Raw genomic sequence first — 20,923 nt, forward strand, 5'->3', positions numbered from 1 at the left:
CTTGGAGAGAAGTGTCCACGTCCTGCTGCATACAATGCTGGGTATTCCCAAATGGTAATCTCATCTGTTACTTACTACGGTTAAGGTTCCCTTACTTCGGAGATCGAAGGTGAACCGATGTTTCAAATTTAGCGTGACAAACCGTGACATAATAAAGCACAATCACGTTGACACATCGGTTCTCGCCAGATTACCGGAGTTAAGCATCGACGTGTCTGGCACGTACCAGGTGGTTGATCATTCGGAAAAGCGAGGCGTTGTATGTACAGCGAAGTAAAAATACCAAGTTGAGAAACTGGCGCGGCGTATCGTTCTCTCGAGGATAGATTGGACTCTCTTTAGCCATGGTACACACACCATCTAATAATGATGTTACGACAAAATAACCTTGATAGTCCTGGCGAAGCATAAAGTATTCAGCTAGCGATAAAATTTGAATTACACTACAAACACGTGTAGTGAGTTCAATCTCGGCTGCGTCCGCGCTGGATGGATGGTTACAAACCGGCAATATGTTTAATTGAAAATCAGGTTAAATAAATGACCGACAGAGTTTCTTATAGAGTTGCTTGGACAAAAGGAAAATAAGCTTCGTCTATTTCATCTGCGCGTTTAGCAATATATATTGTAATTCAAACAGACAGAAGGGGCATTAAGAGAAAACGTAAACAGCGGATAGAGCGTCTCATGTAGATGTACAAACGCACTTACACTGTCGCACCTTCTCTTACATTTTATATAATGATTTTCAGGAAAGCGGAATATATATTGATTTTCTCGCGGTGGAACTAATGCATTTCTTCTATATGCAGGATTGTCTTATAGGTTACACGAATCGCCGAAAAAGGACTTTTATATTTCAAACACTGTCCTGATCTATAAATGTTATGTTATGCGATTGACGCTTGCGCTGAATGAGAGATCAACTAGAAAATCCCCGTTGGCCTGGTGTCACGTCACCTGATATTATCTGCTGACCTTTAGTAATCGTATGGGTGTCAATTACGTTGGCTATTGTGTACAGTTGTTTTAAAAGTCAGTTTAGTTGGTGTGTCAGCTGCTGTTTGACTATGAGATTTGAAAGTCAACCGTCAGACGCAGCAGGAAACAGATTGTCATATACTGGGATGCATCCCCAATACCTGCCATATTTTATTGAATATCAGCCGACGCACTTTGGAGAAAATCTCTCTATCAGACGTTCTATCGAACACACTTATACAGCGTATATCTCTGACGAAACGACCCCTCTAACGCACTTATGCACACATAGGATGCCACTCACTTTCATTCGCTTATATTTTCTCGATCAAATAAAATAACCGCTTTCCCTATCTTTTAAACAACTTCTCTCACACAGACTAACGTGCTTCACACGCTGTTACAAACGATAAGCTTATATCTCTCTATATAATACCTTTTTATACTCTTATATACGGGCATACCATGTTTCACTTTTAACCCAAGAAGAATCCTATATAGTAGTAGAACCCATGGGAATTCCACGGTTGCAAATTTTAAAAACACACATCAGTAAGAAACTGATCACATAATCAAACAATCGAAATGAGGTTGGATGATGTACCATTAACAACTTAACAACATCACAAAGATTTCGATCTTCAGGTCCTGATATCTCTGCTGAGACAATTGCATCAATTTGTTGAACTGTTATGGTCTCATTCCGATCTCGCAGCATTATGATCATGTGGCAATGTGGTAACGCTCTTTTTGAAATCAAACAAAATTTAATTGGCTGGCGGAACTAACTTATTTATATTTTAGATTACACCGACCAAACACTGGCGGGCGATAATTAAATTACTAGTAGTGTAATTTGCACTGATAAAACACTGGTTAGGAATAGCTAACTTGTTCGTATTGTTATATGCTACCACCAGACACTAGATGACAATAAATAACTTGTTAGCATTGTGATATGCACATACCAAAGATTGTCTGGTGATAATTAACTAATTTTTGGATATTCACCAACCATACACTAGTAGGCGATATCGAAATTATTAGTATTGTGGTCTGCACCAACAAGACAGTGGCTGGCGGTAACTAATGTATAAGTATGGCGATCTGCACCAACCTGACATTGGCTACCGATAAATAACTTATGTTGATCTGTACTCACCATAGATGGACAACTGTGCTATGCTAATCAATGGCATTTTCCAAGTTTTCCAATCAATCACAAGCTGCTTAGCAATCCGAAATTATTCTTGTTTGGGACAAAATCCATGAACGAATTATTAAGAATAATGTTTTCCGATCCATCTTTTAAACTTCCTTAATGTTGTATTCATGGCTTCCTCTTTTGTTGCATAAATAAAATAGTTGAAGAAACAAATGATTTTATTTTACAATTCCTCAGAAGTGACTTTTACACAGCATTTTTGTAATTAATAAGAAGTGACTTTTCCAGGGCATTTTTGTAATATTAAAACCTTAGACCATTAAATGCAGGAGTTGAAAAAGGAGACATCTTTCTTACAGTTAATCAGAAACGACATTTCCAGGACATTTTGTAATAAATCAGAAATGATTTTTTCCAGGGCATTTTGTAATTCATCTAAAATGACATTTATTGTGTATTTTTTTGTGTGATTTATAAGAAGTGAGGTTTTCAATGCATTTTTTAAATTTATCAGAAGTAAAAATTCTCGAACATTTTTGTATTCAATCAAATTAACTTTTCCAAGACATTTTGTAATTAATCAGAAGTTACTTTTTCATGGAATTTTTATAATTAATCAGAAATGACTGGTCCATACAATTTTATAACGAATAAGAAGACATATTGCAAGGGTATTTTATAATTAATCAGAAAGGAATATTTCCCTGGAATTTTGTAATTAATATGAAGGAGCATTTTCTGGGCATTTTTTATTTCATAAGAAAGTATATTTCCAGGGCATTTGATAATTAATCAGAAGGGACTTTCATAGGGCATTTTATGAAATTATTAGAAAATGACAATTCCAGAGCATTTTATAGTAATTCAAAAGGGACATTCCGAGATCATTTAAAAATTAATCGGAAGGGACATTTCCAGGGCATTTTATAATTAATTACAAGATAAAGTTTCATGGCATTTGATAATTAATCAAAATGGACATTTCCATGGAATTTTACAAGTAATCAGAAGAGACAGTTCCGAGGCATTTAACAATTTTTCAGAAGGGATATTAGCAGGGCATTTTATTTTTAATGAAAAGGGACCTTTCCCAGGGTATTTTTTTATCAGAAGGGATATTTCACTGGCATTTAGTAATTCATAGAAAGTGATTTTTTTCTGGCATATGTGTAATGTTTGCACTTTGTTAGATTAAATATATCAGTAGAAAACAAATCATTTTTATTAGCTTTGTTTTATAAGTGACACCAATTTTTTTTATTAGACATATTTTGAATATTCCGCTTTCTTTTTAAGGGGTGCTCAGGATGATAACGGCCAAAGCGAATTAGTATAGTTATAAATAGATTATTATTATAAAATACAACGGATATACTTTGTTTTTTATTATTTTATTTTTGCAATTTTCAGTATAATCTTTTTTCTATAAAAATCGAGAATATTAATAAAAGTTCCATAGTTATCAGGAGCGTTTGCAATTCGATTGCGAATTAAAATCAGGTGCAGAAGTTCATGAGGTTAACGTGAGTAGGAACGAAAATGAAACGAGGAGACGTGAAAAGTAAAATTGTGGGAGGTTAAAAGTTTATAAAAGTCGATTAAACGTCGGTTACAAACTAAGCCGATTAAAAATCTGAGTTTTTAAATTCTTGTACTGTATAATATCTGGTTGAATGAAAAAGAATGTTGTCTATATATACCACTGTCATGTATATATATATATATATATATATGTGTGTGTATATATACATATATATATACATATATACATATATATGTTTGTGTATGTGTGTGTGTGCTAATCCTTATGTCAAGTTCTCCTGATAAATGTCCATATGAATGTGGTGTCTAGTACGCATTCAAGTTTAGTTTTTTTTTTCCATAAAGGCATTTATGTTCTCTCCAGTGGGCATTTAATTTCTCCTCAGTGTGCATTCAACTTACTTGCATTAGGCATTTAAGTTCTCTCCAAATAGTCTTTCTCTTCAATATTTTACAATACCCTGACTTCACACAAGCATATTTTAGTTGTCTTGTGTCATGTTTTAAGTTCCTTATTGCATGCATCAATCAGACTTATCCTTTGGAGTAGTTTCGTTATGAAGTTACTCCATGAAACACACTAGAGAGCTAGAACTGGGTAGTTTTTAAATTATTAATGCAAATGTGCTTGGTCTTTTGCTATCTCTCTTTGGAGTATATATGGGAGAGATCAACGATTAAAAAATCCGCATGAAACCACACTTGATGTTTAATGACATGTGAACCATAGTAACCTGTGCATATAAGAACGGACGGTGTACCTTAAAATGTGAGACACGGAATCGTATATAATTTGTTTTTAGTCGTTTATTCTTCTTTGGATCCACGATCCCCGGTAAAATTTAATTTATCTCACGTTCTCTATGCTGTCACACCCAGATGAGCAATCGTCCATGGAAAGACTGAGGTAAACATAAAATTATATGATAATGAACACGAAAATGTGAAAAAAAGATGAATTCAGTTATGAAATTAAAACAGTATTTAAGTAACTCTATGATTATATAACGTATAAATTAAACAATAATAATTATTATTTTAAACAGTAGAATTATAATTCTGCTGTTTAAAAATTTTGTAACATAAACTAAACTTTGATATGTGTTTGGGCATCCAATCTAATCTCTATATGACGAATGCAAGTTGGCTAAGTATCTTCTACGCATAACTGATTTTTTTTGTTGGTCAAACTTCTTTTTATATTCATTCTGTTAGAAAATTTGCATATTATAAATATAAAGTTCGATAATTCGCTACGCTACCTTAGTTTGCATCCCTCTTAATCTATAATATAAATCTCACGATTTTTTCATACGGCATAATCACGGTGACAGAACGGTTCCTACTGGATCACCGAAGATAAGCAACATTTAACCTGGTTAGTACTTAATGGGCGACCATTTCAGACTTCTCAGGTGACATATGTGCTATCCGCTTGCCTCGGCATTATTTCCAGTCGTCCTGGACTTTCCTTGCCACTGGACACAAACAGTGTCGATTTAGGAGAGGTGTGGTTAGGGATTGCGCGACCCTTGCCTCACAATTACACGCGCAGCTGTCCTTACAGGGGGTATCCTTTGTCTTCCGAGACTGGACGAATGCATCGGTATTGATTTTTAGCTCGATTCTTCGGACGACAAATATCGAAAAATTGGCTAAAAGGATTAATTATTTTACCCTCAACTAGGCACTTTACTACAAAAATGGGTCGCTTTTTTCGCCGACATTTTCGAAAGTCATCCCCTATTTTCGATTGGCTAGTCTCAATTTAAACCTTCGCAACTTCCGCTTTGGCAATAGATGCAACGGCAAAGACGTCACGTTTTTTTCACGTTCTTTACCGTCTTCGCGTACGGGTTCGAACCTGCCTGCCTACTAACACTTTTTTTTGCTTAGCACCCCCGCAACACCCGAGCAACGCCGGGCACCCAGGCTTGTTGTTAAAAAAATGCATTAATTTACTTTGACGTAATTTAATGTAATTAGATGACATGGCTATTTAAAAAGATAGGGATTGTGGCTTATATTTTTATCCTCGATGAAAGTCAGAAGAAAATGGCAATCTTTGTATTCACTTTTTAAAGTTCTTCAAAAATAAACTATGTGTAAATATTAAATCGAAGAAGGAAGTTCGTTTCTTGGTACGCGTTTTCTATCTAATGCGAGAAAATACATACCGCTATATATGTATCTCCACGACGTAAGTTAATGAAGTCAATCCTAATTATAACGAAAAATTCAATAAATATTGTTCGGTAGTGATACAATCAAGTACAAATAATAATAGATGCACAGTTGGTTGGATTGTGACCAAAACCAATAGCTCGCCAGAGGTAAATTGATGGCAGAGAATCGCACCTAAACTCAGGTCTGATTAGACATTGGTAAACTGCACGGGTAATATTGTTATTGTAATTGTATTACACCTTATCTCGTTTAAACATTACCAAGAATAACAAGAAAGAAATGATAATCTCTATTGTCTGTTCACAAATTATCGACAGGAAATAGTTTGTGTAGAGTCCACCTATGAATAACGATCGATATCTAATATTTGGCACACACGCAAACATTTTCTTTCTATATCGATTTTACTTTCATTCTACAGTTAAGATCTATGAGGAATAATATACAGAAGACATCTCGGGTAACGCATTAATGGAAGTGTGCTAGACTAAATCGCTGAGTTGTAGATGGTTTAAATTTGTACGTAAGCGCGAAAATAGTGTATCGGCGACACCGTCTGTTACATAATGACTTATCATATGCCAGCGCACGATTTCATTAGCTAGTGTTAATCTTGAAAAGGCCCGTAACAACAACATCCAGCATTAGTCACCAGGAAAAAACAACTCTCCCCACAATATTGCCAGACTGCACGATGCCAAACCGACCCTGCAAAGGTTGAACGAATTGGGCTACAAAATTGTCTCATTCGCCATACTCTCCAGACCTTTCACCCACCGACTACGACTTTTACAAGCATTTTGACAACGTTCTGCGTAGGAAAAGCTCCAAAAACTTAAGCGATGTCAAAAACGCCTTTAGCAACTTCATCGCCACGGAACGCAAGATGCTTACGTTACTGCAATAAATACACTTATTTTGCGTTGACAAACATTTGCTAATTCTGATAGCGCTTATTTCGATGTTTAACTTTTTTGATTGAATGTAAAAATGTTAATCCGAAGTTAAGAGTCAAAACACCAATAACTTTATTGTCAATCTGATATGTTTTAAAGGAGTTCTGGAAGGGATTTGGTCGAAAGAGGCCATCACTCTTCAAATGAGTCAGTGGCATTTCCACCAGGTCAATTCACAAGTCCACAACATCATTCTTGTTACAGACTCTTTGACCAAGATGGTATCAAAACAGGTCCCCACTCTCTGTAGAGTGCAGACTTTGCTCTTTGTAACATATAGTTATTCTCTAAGTTTAAGTAAAAACGTTATATACTGTCGTTATAAGACAATTAGCGAGATGAAAGAGGCTGTGACCAGGGTCATTGGTATGCTCACACAAAATGACTTTCAAGGGGTCTACTTGAATTTGTGGGAATTGCATTCCAGCCAGAGAGGGATGACTTCGAAGGAATTAAGTGTGTCATGTGTTTACGATCAATAAAATGTTCATACGAAGTCTCGAAACTTATTGAAGGCACCACGTATATATAACGGTGCGTATTCTCTCCTGATGACCCAATATTATCTATAAGACGAAATACCCCCAAAGCATGAATGCATAAAGTTTTAAAGGATATGCTATGAATTACCCCCCCCATAGCAACATCCTATAAAACTTTGACGAGGAAAGCCCTAGAAAGGAGATTTATCTCTCCCTTGACAGGGACTTTATCTGCAAAGAAAACAGCTAATAAACATCAGTATATACAAGATTATAAGATAAGCTGTTTCTCTCAACTACAACATCTTCTCTTGTTCGCTTGCTTCATAGCGAGTTTCTACTACTGTTCCGGTAGTAATTTTTATCCCCTCTCTCTCTCTCTCTCTTTCTCTCTCTCTCTCTCTCTAATTCAGACAACAGAGAGGAAATATTTACAAGACCAATCTAATATAAATATTAATATTCTTATAGTAATCCCAACAAGATAAAAAAGCTCAATACTTCCACAATAGGAAGTAAAGCTTGTCATAAGGAAAAGTAATCAAGACGGTAAAACAAACATTAAAAGGAAATTTATTATTCGACAAAATACTCCCACAAGATTTTATAAAGAAATATTTAATCCGCGGAGCTTCAAAGAAGACTATTCTTCTCTTCACAGAAAGTAAAGCCATTAGCAAATTACTGGTATAGCTGAGCTAAAGAGTTGCTGATTATGCCGTTATATAAAACAACACTTTATGATAGTTATGAAAAGCAAAACATTTTTAATATATTTATATCGATTTTATTTTTTCGGACAATTATCTTCATCTTTTTTTAGTTGTTTCACGACGTTTCGGCCAATTATTACCCTGGTCTTCGTCAGGTTGTAACCGCGACGGATAGGAATTCTGAATCTCCTGACTGCATTCATTACAGCTACTGTCTTCCATAGTTGGTGTTGTCTCACCACGCTTTGGCAAAGTACCCCTCTTGCCAGCTTTCGGTAAGATTGAAACCGCTATCTTCAGAGATTCTAACCTGGAATCGAAGAGATTCAACGTCTCTACCAACTGCGCCACGGTAATTGCAGTGAATGCAGTCAGGAAATTCAGAGTTCCTATCCGTCGCGGTTACAACCTGACGAAGGCCAGAGGAATAATTGGCCGAAACATCGTGAAACAACTAAGAAAAATTGAGGATAATAGTCCGCCAAAAATAAAATTTATTAATAATACTCATCTCAATGAATTCCAATTAAAATAATATATGTTTATATAGGTTAAAACGTGTAAAATGGGAAAACAAACCGAATAGAGTAAGTCCACAATGCGTTAAGATGTGATGGTAAATCCAGGAAGCGAGGAAAAGCAGTTTGAAGAAAATATAATTGGAATTTCAATGTCTGCAAACAAATGAGATAAGGTTTGAGTGTAAATAATCTGATTTAGCTGGAAAAAATACAATGTAGTAATATGCAGTTCGAGAAAATGCCCTCACAAAACGCAACGTCTGATCAGAAATTTCAGTCACTGAGGACTAACAAGCGAAAATTGCATCACTGGTCATGTGTCTGATGGCAAACAGACGTTATAATTGAAAATTAGGTTAAATCAAGTTGAACGCACAACAGCGAAGGCATCGACAAACACCGGATATCGTTCAGACGGAAAGCAAACGTATGCTACCAACGGGCAGAAAAGAGTAATAAGGCAGTTCATATTCTAATATAATTGAGAAAAAAAAAACAAATTAAAAAAAAAATAATACAATCATTGAAATAATAATAATAGTAAAAATAAATAATGGTAACAGCACTACTACTACTACTACTACTACTACTACTACTACTACTACTACTAATAATAATAATAATAATGATGATAATAATAATAATAATTATCAAGAAAAATACATACTAAAATGTAATGATAGAATGAAAACAAAACAGAACCTATTTGTTATGGTATTATTTGCGTGTCATATTCGAGGACTTAATATTTAATAAAAAGTCTTAGTAGTCATTGGTTATTAGGAAATTATGATACATGGGTTGAAAAGCATTTTGAAAAAAAAAGTACAAAAATCTAAGTTACCTCATTAAAATATATAAATGAGAACATTTTCCCATCCGGATGCAGTAAGTAATAAGTAGAATATTAAAGGGCAGTATACCACAATGATTAATAATAAGTGGGTAATAATGTGCAGCTTTTACACCATGTGTTCTTGCAGATTAAATAAAAAGGATTCAGTTCTAAAATTTTGTGTAGATTCCCGAGTTCAACAATAAATTCCAAATTTTGACACGACAGACAAAAAAAAAGTCAAATTCTATCGACCGAAACGTTGTGAAAATAACAGTCAAGGTGAGAAAAGTAGTCCGATGAATCCACATAATACGCATAATCAATCCTAATCGAAAAACTCACAGATGTAAATTAATTTGATTTTTTCTTTGGTAAAATATTAAAAGTGAGCATCAAAAAGAGATAACACAAAAAAGTAATTAGTAAACTATACTCAGTTCACATACCTATAAAGTTCATTTTTTTTCACACAAAAATGATAATAAGCCCACTTTTCTTTTTAAAATATTAAAACTAAATTTTAATATACTCAGTCATGGATAGGCGAGCAATTACCTGAAAGTTTACCAATACACCTCTTCCTTTGTGAAACGAGCGTTAATAAATTACTTATTCACTTTTTATGTTTTTCTTAATTACATTATTGCTTTCATTTCACTATTCTGATGAAGTCTATTTATGCATAGTTTTAACATTCTGCATAATTGTGTAGAATTAAAGATAACACACATTCTAGCAAATGGAAATATTAATATGTGCTCTCTATATCACTGAGCTTGTCGTTGTGTGTGCAAAAAGTCTCTAGAAAACTCCTTTCGGAATATTTAGTCTGCGGAGTTGAAATTTTTATATATATATATATATATATATATATATATATATATATATATATATATATATATATATATCTTATAAACGGAGATGAAGGGCACCCGGCTCTGGCCGGTTGTAAGATCCGTTTTAATATATTTTATTTGCTCAGATTTCGTAAATATTATTACAGAATTGTGATTTTAAAAGTAAAAAGAAACTATTTCGGTGTCATCATCTACACTCAAACCGAAACAAATCTGTAACATCCAAAGTTGGTGACATTCCCACTGTACAAATGTGACACGCATATGAACTGATTAAAAATTAAAAATTAAAAATAAACTACGATGAATGTACAAACTGTATAACGATTTTTTTGTTTGCAATTTTGACCCCTTTTTCGCCCTTAAAAACATTTTAACTAGCTAAAAACCCATTAGAAACGGTCCATAAAAATCCAATCAATTAAGACGCCTAGCGCTTCCCTGGGATCTTATTTTCGGTAGAGATAGAGTTGAAAATATGCAAACAGACAGACATATATCCTTTATATATTAGATTTAGACATGCGGCACACTTTTGATTTGGTTTTTATTCGATATTATAACTGCTAAAGGTTAGAATTAAAGAAAAGAACAAAAACGTATGCCTTGGATTGGCGTACTTCCTCAAATGCTACACATTTTTTGGCGTGTTCTAATTAACAGGTATAAGTTAATAGATTAATTTAAAAAGGTTCTTATATACGTATAGATTTAAATCGTAAGTTAAGAGAGAATGCTAGAGAGCAATTTATTTCCATTTCGATTCTAGCTGAGGCACCCAAAAGTTTTACCTTTTTTAACATATGAAACCCTTACTGCATCTGAGGTAGAATAAACTACTGGATAGATAATTGACTCTATAAGATTTGATACGAAATATGCAGAAATTCAAATGTAATTTTTGTGCGTATTTTACAACCGGGCAACGCCTGACACCTGTCATAATAATAGTAATATATATATATATATATATATATAATAACTTCCACAGCCAAAAAAAGGCGCAGCCCACAAGAGCCATGACAGTCAACGAAGCGGAAGTCCAAGACTCGAGTTTCGCCCTCCTTTGGGCTCATCAGTAAAACAATCACTCAGGATTCGAAAGCCTAGCAAACACTCTGCCAACTGAGCAAACGCCCTCTACACAAGAATTTCTTTTTAACAACGCAAGTTGTATTCTTATTTTGAATTTCCAACGTCTTTTTCTGTTTCGAAAATAGAACAACTTCACACTTTGCACATGAAACATTTTCAAATATTTGTACTGGAGCTTTTGTTTTCTTAATCTCATTCATCCAGAGAAAGCCTCGAAATAAACAAGGAACGTTGATGAACACATAACTCGGTTTGTTCATATTTTCTTTCTCTATACAGATATATATATATATAAATATATATATATATATATATATATATATATATATATATATATACGCTGTTATATATATACATATACACACAGTTATATATATATATATTTATATATAAATATATATAACACAGTTACACATATAAATGTACATACACAATTATATATATACATACATACACAGTTATATATATATATATACATACATAATTATATACATATATATACATACACAATTATATATATACATACACATTTATATATATACACAGTTATATCTATACATACGCAGTAATATATATATATATATATACATATATAAAGGCGCCAAAAAGAAAGTCCGCACTTGTAATTTTTTCCAAAACTGCAAATTTTAGCATAATTTAATGTAACTTTTTAAACAAATTCTACCTCATTTGATTGACCTTCTTCTATAGTTTTGCATGTTCATATTTGCCTTTTAATTGAAATATTCTAGTGTTCATGTCAATTAAAAAAAAATAACTTCAAATTGAGAAGGCAAAGAGAAAGTCCGCACAATGGAGAATTGTTATTTAAATGTAATTTTAGGACAGTAATGCAACACAAATACAACAGGAACAGAAGAACCTAGTTAATATTTAGTAGCCCTTTTGCAATTTGACAGCCTGGAATCTTTTAAGGATTCCTTTAATTAGACAGCAGCAATACTCTGAGGAATGGAATCTCACACTTCTTTAATTTGTGTCCAAAGTTCTTCAAAATTTGAAATTTTATCATTGCGTAGCTGTTACTTGATGTAATGCCATACGTTTTCGATAGGATTGGGGTCTAAACATTGTGCAGGCCAATCCAAACACGGAATATCATGCTCTTCAAGGAATATCTTGACATTAGCAATATGGGAGCATTATCCTGCATGAAGATCAAAATCCCGACCAAAGTAGGGTAGAAAAAGCTCAGTCAACATACTAATGTACTTGGTCGAATTAATTCCACCTTGCAAGCGAACTATAGGCCCTAAACCATTGTTTCTCATAATGCCCCATACAAAAACTAAACCTCCGCCACCTTGCAGCGTTGAAATAGAGCATCTAGGATAGAATTGTTCGTCTTTCCCCCGACGGACGTACTACCTACCAGCACTGCCTAGCCTATTGAACTTGCTGTCGTCGCTAAAAAGCACTTTTGACCAATATGAAGAGCCATGATCGTCATTGTATCTGACGAAGTCCAGACGGCGCTTTCTGTTCTTAACAGAAATGATTGGCTTGCGTCTTGCAACATATCCTCACAAATTAAATCCTTTAATCGGTTCTTTACAGTAGAAAGAACACTTTTTTTAACAAGATTGCACGGTTGTTGGATTTGGTGAACCGTTTCTAAGGTTGCGGATCTTGATAGAATTTTATTTCCTGTTAGAAGTAACTCTAGTTAGACCAGATTTAGAGGCATCACGCACACAAAAATCTATCTTTCATTTTAATATTATTCATAGAAATGGTCCTGTTATATTAATTTATTCATTGCGGACTATTATTCTCATCTTTTTTAGTTGTTGGTTCACGACGTTTCGACCAACTACTCCTCTGGTAACCGCGACGGATAGGAACTTCGAATCTCCTAGCTGCATTCTCAGCTATCACTGCCATCCGTAGTTGTTGTCATCTCACCACGTTTTGGCCAAGTAAGCCTCTGGCCGGCTTTGCGTAGGATTGAAACCGCTATCTTCAAACAATACCCATCTGGAACCGTAGAGATTCAACGTCTATATCAACTGCACCACGAGCCCTGAAGGGCGATCAAGATTGGATTTTTTGATCTTATAAATTCACTTTATTTAAGATTTAAAATAAAAGCGGTAGATTAAATACACTGAGACATAAGTTATACGTTTTACACATATATATGTATATACACAAATATCTATCTATCTTTCTGTTTGTATATATCCATATATCTATAAAAGTGAACGTGTGTGTGTGTGTGTGTGTGTCTGTGTACATTTCCCTACGCAATAACTCTTTTTATTTTACAGACTCGAAATTTTATATACAGGATACTGAGATTTAGGAAAATCGATATTATTAGTTTCTGGCCAGAAATTTGGCGATTAAGGGGCCAGAGTTCAACGATTTGACCTTTGATAACTCTACCAAACTTCTACGAAAATTTTAGGTCTACACACTTTAAATTTTAGATATAGGTTCCTTGGACATAGATCTAACTAAATAACTTGAGTTGAACAATACATTTTAAGGGGGTGGGTCATTATAGGGGTCATAGTTTAAAAAAATGACCGCTTTTTTTTGCTCAACATACACCTCCAAATGCCCCGGCCACGCCGGCAACCATGCTAGTATATATATATATATATATATATATATATATATATATATATATATATATATATATATATATATATTATAAAGATGTATATTTGGTAAAAAAACAGGAAAATATTTTGGCTTAGATCGTCGGACGAGATCGGCAGAATAATTTATTGTCCTGTCTATTGAAACAACTTGTAATGATTTAAGTAAAAATCCCCGAAGTTGAAATAAACCCCCCACATATATATATATATATATATATATATATATGTGGCGAATTCTGTCATTCAAGACGATTACTGAGGGTTCAATATGCAATCTTCAGACACTCTTAAGCTCTATGACCCCCATGCATAATTACAAATCTGTAGACGTCTGGCACACTCCATCCGCAGCTGGTAAACTTGCCTATGCGCCTCGGTCAAAGATGCTTTCTCGAATGAACAGATTATACTGCTCTGCCGTATGCTTTGATATTATAGTGGCATACATATTCATTTTTGGTGCATTTTTCATGTATTTTGTTTTCATATTTGCACGAAGGCGTACCCTTGACGAAGTAAGTTATGTTAAAATTATCTGGCCCCTAGAAAACACATCTTCCTCCATTCTCTGCGATCCACTGCTGAACTTTTCTCAGCAGCTCAGAGAAATTCCACAACGCTTCAGTTTGTTATTTAATTTCTCATTGTAACGATGCAAGGGACGTCCTATTGTGCGGAAAGAATTTGTCAGTTGCCCATAAAAAAAGTTGCTTGGGAACACTTGAGTCATCCATGCTTGCAAGATAACCCGACCACCGCATTTGTATCCTGATCAAAAATGATTCAATACCAGTGATGTCGTATCTCTCCAAAAATTTGCTATTTTGAACACGATCATGCCATCCAACATTGCAAACAGAACGGGGACATCTCATATGGAAGGATGCAATCTGATTTATGCACTTGTAGTACAAGGTCCACGTTTCGGCACCATACAGAAGAGTAGGCAAAGCAGCAGCTTTGGAGACTGCCACCTTCACTTTTAGAGATGCATCGTGGATGGTTCAGAGTCTATATCGCACCTTACCAAATGCCTTACTAACTTTATTAATTCTACTTTGCATGCCCTTTTCAAATTTAGACTCATCAGACACAGCAGATTCGAGGCATGTAAAAGAAGATACTGTTTTCAAAGCTTTATCACCATACATCAATGGTTCTGAAGAGGGCACAGCCTTTGGTTTCGGCTGGTGAATAATTTAAGTTTTTTATGCTAGTTGTAAGACCCAAGGCCTTACATGCACCAGAAACGCTATTGATGATGTTCTGCATGCCATCAAGACTGTGAGTGACAAGTGCTCGGTCATCAGGAGATCAAGTACAGTTGGCACAGAAGTCGCTGGTAAAATAATCCTCCACTTGATCGATACTGAACACCTCCATCCACCCCCAGAGTAATTCCTAAAAGCTGTCTTAAGCATCACCGAAAAGAAAAGAGCAAATAGGATCGAGGAAAGGACGCTTCCTTGCTTAGTTCTGTTTGACACTTCAAATGGTTCACTTTGTTCACAGCCAGATTGTACTGTCGCCACCAATCTCCAGAGAAAGAAGACTATCACATTAACCATCTTGTCTGAGATACCTAAAAACAGTCCACATGGCACCCCTGGAGACGATGTGAGATCAACGAATGTAACAAACAAGTCCTTATTCTGCTCCTTCGCTTTCTACTGTAGTTGCTGAACGCTGAAGATCATGCCCACAGTGACTCCTCCTTACCTAGAATCGCACTAGGTTTCTTGGAGCACAGTTTTTCATATTGAACCATTGAGTGTGTTTCAGATTACACGGGCTAGAATATTACGAGCAACAGATAAAAGAGAAATCCCGCTATGGTTATCACACTAGCTTATTTCTTTTGTGCTTAAAAAGTGATTTTCAACTGTTGTGGTACAGTACCAAGTTCCCATATAATTGAAAAACAGGGCACTTAGTTTCCTGATTAGCAGTTGGCTTTTACATACGTATACTTCTGCAAGCATGCTGTCATCACCTCGAGCCTTATCATTTGAAAGTTTCTTTATAGCCCATTCAAAATCGACATCGATGGACTATCAGCAAGCGCCTCGATGGTTGCCCTCTGAGGAATATCATCAATCACTCACCAATCCACTGCAAATTCTCTGTTTAAATATTTGAAAAATGTTCAGCCCAGCGTTATTAATTTATTTCTTATTAGTGAGGAGATTGCCATCCGATGAAAATGTTGGAAATGCCCATCTTGAAATGGGATCAAACACACGCTTGAGGTTTCGGTAAAATGATTTAAAATCAAAACTATCCACCGCATCTTGTAAGTTTTCTTTCATTTACTGGAGCCGAGATTGTACCAACCTTTTAGCCATTCTAAAAGCCTTGTGTTTCATTGAGGAATTTCTGTCAGTAATCCGTACTTGGTGGATTTGATGAATGTTATTAAACAGAGGGAAATAGTTGGATTATTTTCATTAAACCAATCTTGGTTTTTCATTCGAACATATCCTAATGACTCTTTGGCAGAGTTATACACTGCAGGTTGTAACTCTCTTCACGATACCTAAATGTCATTTCCACATACAATAGAAGACAGCTTTTCATCAGTAGCCTTTCGAAACGAGTGCATTGTCTCTTATATATATATATATATATATATATATATATATATATATATATATATATACACTTGTGCCCGATATTATTCATACCCCTCGGATCTTTGAGATTTCTATAAGAATATTGCTCAAACCAGAAGGTAGACAATATTAAAGGGATTTCAAACAATAAATCAAGCATAAGCATTTAATTTAAACTCAACAAATAAATAAATTATGCAAGTTTGAAACATTATACAAAGAAAAACAATAATGGCACTAGTTCAAAATTATTCATACCTCTCTTACTAATAGTCAATAGCATGCCCTTTATTCTTAATAACTGCCTGTAACCGTTTGGGATATTTATCAACAAGGTTTTTACAAGCATCAACACTGATTTTTGACCATTCTTCAATGCAGTAGTTCTCCAAATCCCTAAAATTTCTAGGTTTCCGCTTTTTAACCTCAGTTTTCAATATGTGCCAGAGGTTTTCGATAGGGTTCAGGTCGGGACTCTGGCTAGGCCATTTCAAAACATTAATTTGATTATCCTCAAACCATTTCTTGACTATTTTGGCAGTATGTTTTGGATCATTATCCTGTTGAAGGACCCAGTTTGGTCCTAAATGGAGCTTCTCCGCATCCTGTCTAATGTTTTTCTTGAGTATCTCCAAATATTGCTCCTTCTTCATGGTTCCATCTATCTTGACCAAACTACCTGGACCACTAGCCGAAAAGGAGCCCCAAAACATTAGGCTACCACCACCATGTTTTACCGTGGGTATTGTGTTCTTTGGGTTGTAAGCTTCTCCTTTCTTCCTTCAAACGTAAGAAGCATCCATATGGCCAAACAATTCAATTTTTGTTTCGTCAGTCCACAAAATACTTGAGAAAACGGACTCTGGAGAATTCACATGGGTCCTAGCAAACTTTAGACGTGCTGCAAGCTGTTTTCCGGTGTGCAATGGAGTCCTTCTTGGTCTTCTTCCTTTCAGACCATTTTCATGCAGAGTCCTTTGCAATGTTTGCCTTGATATTTTTATGCCAGAAGACTCCAGATTTTCTAAAATGTCCTTATTAGTGGTGGTTGGATTTGCATTAACACTTCTTAAAATATTCCTGGTGGCTCTAGCAGACAGTTTCCTTTTTCTTCCTCTACCAATCAAGTTGTTTGTTGTGTGGTGGCTCTGGAATTTTTTGATGATGCTCTGTACTGTTGCTGTAGGGACCTCAAATTTATTGAAAATTGACTTGTAACCTAAACCATCCTTATGTGAATTCACAATTTTAGTCCTAAGATCATTACTAAGCTCTTTTTTCTTCCCCATTCTAATTATTTTTATTCTTTTATTGGTTTTCAGTTGATATCATTTTAATTTCTGAAAAATGCAAAAAACGAAATGAAATTAATCAAAGGTTGTATAAAAGCATTCAAAATAAGAATCAAACAGAAAACAAACAGTCAGAAACTCGATTAATACTGAAAAAATAAGGGGGTATGATTATTTTTGAACATTGCAGATTTTATAAAAAGCTGTATATTTCTTTTATTACAAGTATCCCGAGATTTTAAAATGACGAAAATGATCAGAAGAGGTTTATTAAGAATATGTATCAATATGGACGTAAACAATAAATTCTTACAAAAGTTACACCTAATAAACTCAATTTTCAAGGGGGGGTATGAATAATATCGGGCACAACTGTATATATATATGTTATTTATAGTTTAAATTAAGTTATTATTTTTTATAATATAATTGAATTAAATTATGGGACAATTATAAGGTAACTAAAAAAATTTTTCTGTATAATTCCTACAGTTTATGGAAGTTTCTAATCATTATTGAGTAACTGATCTCTGTCTTTCAACCATATGATAAATATTTTTTCGTAACGCAAAGAAAATATGCGAAGCTTAGTAAAGTAAATGTTTTAGCTTTTTCTTCAGGATATTTCATTGTATGGTTAGTGTTAGAATTTTTCTAATAAGTTATTTACAATATACTAAAAGTGATATATTTATTTCATTGTTGGGATTTTCAAATGATTTTTTTTTTTTTACCTCGGAACCGTTCCTTGAAATTATTCCCTGCAATACAAATATAGTACTTACTATTATTAGGATGTTCTTCTGTGGAGATTTTCGCTCTGTATACTACCGAAGTTACTAAGTAATTTCCATTCAATAGTTATTCATTTTTATTGTGGCAAATACTAGATTTAGTAGTGCAATCATTATTTAGTTCTGGCATATTATTTAGAATATTTATTTTATGTTTCTTTATTTTTTTTCTAAGTTTTCTCTGCAGCTATAACTTAATTTTATCGTATTTTTTTAAAGATTTTATTGAGAATATTATTAGGTAGAACATATTGATTAGTAGATTAGGGAATTTTCCCTTTGTTATTTTGTACATTTAAATTAAACGGGGGTGTGAACCATATATTTTCCTTCTCTTATTTCTTAATATTTTGGTATTAGACGTAGCCTGAATATATTTTAGTTTTGTATTTTGCAACCGCTGTCTTTAAGTGCTTTATCATAGAACAGTCTGTGAGTGCAAAACATGTCTATACATGAGGAATTAGTACTATTCTTTTACTGATGGATAATACCGTCCTTGTATATATTAAACCACATTCAAAAATTCATAAATCTAAAAACACATCCCAAATTCCATTAATTATCAGAAATAAGGTATCTTATTATTGCAATAATCATCGCTCATGCTTATTAGCTTCTTGCATCAGGTGGTTTACTGACGTGTCTCGTGCGTTTTCTATACAGGAAAAAAGATGACATCCAAGCCACTTCATTTTTTAAGGACAGCCAAGACGCACTCAATGACTGAGAATATATCTTAAATCAGTTTTTAGAGAATTTGTTAAGTATATTATGAAAGGAAATATCAGAAAATTATGATATTGATGCATTACTGAAATAACAATGTATTAACATTTATTAGCGCCGTTTACGTACATAAGGTTTCTAGGTAAATATTCGTTAAGAATATAGCGAAATATTTAGCCAACAATATGAAACATTCTGGGTAAAGTTTTATTGATTTTCTGAAGGTGGGTTTACAGTGCAAGCTTAGAATATCTAAAAAAAAAAGAAAAAAACAATCAACAAGTGAATGCATTGTTTGACCTGAGTCACAATTCACCATACGAAACATCACCGCTCTTCGTAATGTACAATACACATGATGAATTACGTTCTCTGATATCCGACTAAGTGAATATAGACATTTGTATTGTACGATGTATTTCCATCTCGGGACATAAATTATTTATGATGGGAAGAATCACACAACTTGTTTAATGGTTCTCTTAGTTTTACTAGATGTAAATTATCAACACAAAGTAATAGTTCAGATGCCTATGATAGACGAGTATATATATATATATATATATATACATATATATATATATATATATATGTATATATATGTGTGTGTGTGTGTGTATTGCATAGAAAAATGCGAGCATAAAAAGTAATATTGTTAGGATTAAACTTAGAAAAATAAAAGGACTACTTTTTTACACTGGAAAAGGGAAAGACAAGATATTCTCGTAAAAATATAGCAAATTTATAACTTAAATTATTTCATCAAGATCATTTATTTAATTGATTTTTGTTTAAATGAGGAATTTCATTTCAATCTTATTTTTTGCGGGCATAAATATACACAAAAATAATGAACGGCTATATTGTTATCAAATATATATATATATATATATATATATATATATATATATATATATATATATATATTAGTTAATTTTTAATCAGAATAATATTTGACTTGAGGATTCCATTATAATTTAATGAAAATGCTGTTTAATATTATTCATGCAGTCGTCTGCTTTCAATACGTCACCAAATTATTTTCCAATGATATCTCCCTTTAGGTCTTTCATTTTCTCTGTTTCACTTTTTACTTCTCTATCTCTCACTCTTTGATTTCCTCCTTTCTCTTTTTGTATATCCTCCCCCTTTTCTCGCTACTTCCTTATTCTTTCATTTAATGTTTTTCCCCCAAGATTCACAGTACAAACAATTCGTATTGTGCCGAAACAGTAAGATAAAAGACGTAATCAAATAAATAAACAAAAGAAAAGGAGAAAAAAAGAAACAGAATTTCCGGACAACATCTTAAGCGAAAGCTGGTATGCGGGCGACATTCCCGCTATGATGTATGAAGGTGTCGACTAATAAAAAAAAAAGTTACCTTTTCCTTTTCTTCTGCAAAGGGACAGACACCAAGATAAACGACACTGAAATACCTCTATATTTTTAACGTTATAATCTGAGAAGTAAAGAAACATACCTTTTTATATTATTGTTGTTAATTAACTCAATAAATATCTTAAAGT

Source organism: Euprymna scolopes, chromosome 4 (assembly GCF_053919585.1).
Source record: "Euprymna scolopes isolate OS-2025 chromosome 4, ASM5391958v1, whole genome shotgun sequence".
NCBI lineage: Eukaryota > Metazoa > Mollusca > Cephalopoda > Sepiida > Sepiolidae > Euprymna > Euprymna scolopes.